This window comes from Marmota marmota, unplaced genomic scaffold (assembly GCF_001458135.2).
Source record: "Marmota marmota marmota unplaced genomic scaffold, marMar, whole genome shotgun sequence".
NCBI lineage: Eukaryota > Metazoa > Chordata > Mammalia > Rodentia > Sciuridae > Marmota > Marmota marmota.
In genome coordinates, this window is record NW_026006972.1 from 106,101 (window position 1) to 110,005 (window position 3,905).

The window sequence follows — 3,905 nt, forward strand, 5'->3', positions numbered from 1 at the left end:
GTAAATTTATTTATTTACATAGCATGAATTCTATTCTTATGCAGGACTGCCTTAAGACCTAATAGTTCATAAAAAAATATTACCAAATAACTACATAAATCTTGAATGGAGAAAAGATGAAAAATCTTTGTAGTGCACTTTCACCTCATTGAAATTGAAGCTACTCCTTTTAGGTATTTATCAACTTCAATGTGAAGCAAATTGTTAGGTTTTCAGTAGAGGCTTAATTATGCTTCATTTTGTTTTTGTTTTAGATGGTGCTGGGGATTAGAGTTCATGCAAGGCATGAACTCTACCAACTGAGCAACTGAGGTCTATCCCCAGAGCCTTTTTTATTTTAAAAGACAAAAATGGTTTCAATTTCTTCCACAATTCACAATTCTCAAAAGAGACCTATTTTGTAAATCATGTAGGATGTTGTTAATAACTAGATGCTCTTTAGTACACAAAAATTTCTTAATACAACTGTAAAAAAATAAGCGTCTATATTGTTAGCTATATTTCAGAACAACAGTAAGATGGTAAAATGGTTTTCTTGTCCTTGCAAGCCACTTAACTGTTGTTTTAAATTCGAAATATACTTCTATTTTGGGGGATAGTTCTGACCACCACGCTTTTTTGACAGCATATAGTTACTTTAAACAACTATCATACATTCTTCAAATTTGCTTTTAAGTAATGACTTTACCTAGCAGCCAAGTGAGGTATATTGTTTTTCTTTTTGCAAACTATTAGTTAATACAAGCAGGCAATCTACCACAATACCAAGATTTTATATCCTCACCAAATAAACTATAACTTGTATTTCTTTTACTCCAGAATGTTAAAGCTACATTCAGTCTCAAAATCTGATAAACAAAACTTGGGCCATTGTCCCGTGATGCTGAGAAACCTCATGAAAAAATCATGGTATTTAGATGATGAGCTATTCTCTCTGTGAAGAAACCAGAGTCACTAGATTTAACCAAATATGCTTGACTTATCATGAGGTAATTTTTCTGGCATGTGGCCTATACAAGCCAGTTTATTTTTGTTATTTGCCATGTCAAAGCCTCCACTTATAGGAAACTATTCTTTTTTCTGTAACAAGGATTTGGAAAAGGATGTTGAACTTTCTGCCACATATAACCTTTTATAGTTTTTGTCTGCTTTTCACAGTTTGTTAAACTGTTCTATTTTTATAAGCAGCTGTTTGGGGGATTTATTAACCCCTTCATGTTATTATTAGAGTATAAATACCAGAATCTCATGGTGCTGCTGATACTCACTCCAGCACCAGCATTGGCAGACTTCCTTGGATCAAATTTCTTCACTGGGCTGTATGGCCAGGCCCCACTCAGAGACATTCAAAACAGGCTGTCCTGAATGCATGGCCCGCCAGGATCCAGGTGTACTTTTTTGTAGGGGTAGCGCTCCTGGGATTGAACTCAGGAGTTCTCAACCACTTATCCACATCCCAAGCCCTATTTTGTATTTCATTTAGAATCAGAGTCTCAAGGAGATGCTTTGCACCTTGCTTTTGCTGAGGCTGGCTTTGAAATCACAATTCTCCTACCTCAGCATCTTGGGATGCTAGGATTACAGTTGTGCACCAAGGTGATGGCCCAGATACACTTTTAAAACTGCCTAGACTACAGACAGGGTTGGCTACCTCTCTTTTGGGCACTCTGCTTCAGGACCTCTGCTTTCTTTATATTACTTCAATCAATCCTGTTATTTTGCTCTCACTCATGTGTCTGTGTGTTCATTTCTCAAATTTGTTGTTTTAAATTCTAAATATACTTGTATTTGGAGGATAGTTCTGACCCCACCTTTTTTTTAACAGCATAAAGTTACTTTAAACAACTATCATATATTCTTCAAGTTTGCTTTTAAGTAATGACTTTACCTAGCATCCAAGTGAGGTATATTGTTTCTTCTTGTAAACTATTAGTGAATTTACCTACATCTGCTATTAACAATAGTAGTAGGCAAGTAGTATGTGGCTGGAGGAGGTAGGTCACTTGGGGTGTGCCTTTGGGTTTATATTTTGTCACTGTGAGTGGAGTTTCTCTGCTTCTTGGTGATTTGTCCTTGGCTGCTTTCCTTCTCCATACTCTTGAATCCTGATACTCTGCCTTTCCTCCAGTCCAAAGCAACAGAATCAGCCATTATTGGTGCTGAGACCTCTGAAACCCTGAGTCCTTAAATAAACTTTTCCTCCTCTAAAATTGTTCTTATCTTTAAAATGCATTTTTATGTATTAATTCTGAATTTTTGTAATATTTTTATATATAGGTTCTTCACCAGTTAAAAAAATAACAACAAAAACAAAAAGCAAAAAAAAAAAAAAAAAAGAAATCCTGCATTCACTCTAATTCACTCTATTCTGCAAATTCTGTAATATTTATGTGTTTAATTCTAGGATGTTTAAATTTGCCCCTGATAACCTCATTGAGTCCTTCATCATTTAAATATGTGTTGTTTGCATTCAAGTATTATTCTCTTACAGTGTGGTAAAAAGTAAGAGATCACTTTATTATTTCATAGGTGATTAGACTTACCTTAACCTCAAATGTAATTTTTTTCTTGAATTATCTGTGTGCTGTTTAAAAGAATAATTGTATAGCTGATAGAACATGTGTGTTTGTTAAACCACTTGAGTTATAGGGTAACTGAACTTATATATTTGAGTTGTAGGGTAATTGAACTTGTATATTTCCAAATTTTTTTGTGTGAATAATTTTTTTTTTGGTGGCTGTAGTTAATAAAACATTAACAATTATATTGTTAGGGTCTATTTTTCTTTATGTCAAATAATATTTTATGAATTTGGATGTACTGATTATATATATATATATATGTTTAAACATTGTATATATTTGATGGGATTTTTCCCTTTACTTATACCTAATGACATTCTTTATCTATTCTGACTAATTTTGGCTTGATTTTTGCTATTCAGATAGAGTGTCACTACATTTTTCTAGTATTCAAATTCCATTTGCATGAGATACAATATTCCATTCTTTGAGTTTTAGTCTGCTTTATTACCAGTCACATTTTTTTAGAAAAAATAAAATAGCATTTTTTAAACCCTCTACACCATTATTTGTCTTTTAATTGGATGATTAATACAATATATAATCAGAGTGATTTTGTGTTTGTTTATGGGATTATTATAATTTATATAACATTGGAGTTCATTTTGACATATTATTTCATATAACTGACTTTGATCAATTATATTTTTAAAGACATCCTCTCTTTCTTTTTCAATCACTTTAAAACATTTTTCAATTTTTCTCTTTCCCCTTCTACATTTCAGTTTGTGCATTATAAGTAAACTCAAAATGGGATTCATTTTGAAATATTCTTGCATGTCACATAATTTAATAAATTATATTCACCAATACCTGTGGTGAGCCATTCTAATTGGACTGTGGCCGCCATTAGAAGATGGCGCCGGCTTCCACTGTGGCCTGTGATAAACAACTCCTAATATGGAGAATTGGCACACAATCCCTTCCCATCCTATGAGAAAGGTCCACGTGGCAGCTTAAGATTGGTATGCTGGAGGCTTTATTAAGCTGTGCTTGGGTGTGTCGGGGGCGGGCGCTAGAAGATGATACATGACTCAAGGCCTGAATAAACTGCTGAAAGAAGAATCCTGAGTTGAGTCTTCCTTGCGGGCAAGGGATCGCGACAAGTGGTGCCGAAACCCGGGAACCAGAACTTTCAGCAGTCAGGGGTGGTGCACCGATTAGTCCCAGGTAAGTGGGATCTGCGACCAAAGCGGGGTTAGTCCCAAGTAAGTGGGATCCGCGACCAAAGCGGGGCAGCTCTCTGTAAATAAAGAGAGAGCGGAAAAAAGGACGCTCCCCTGTAAATAAGGAGAGAGCGGGGATTTTTGTACTTTCACTTTC

At 34.9% G+C, this 3,905-nt stretch overlaps 1 pseudogene; it reads right to left on the reverse strand.

The window, feature by feature from the left end:
• Nucleotides 1–502: 502 nt before the first annotated feature.
• LOC107133651 lies at nt 503–2,151 on the reverse strand (annotated as a pseudogene).
• Between the last annotated feature and the right edge of the window lie 1,754 nt (nt 2,152–3,905).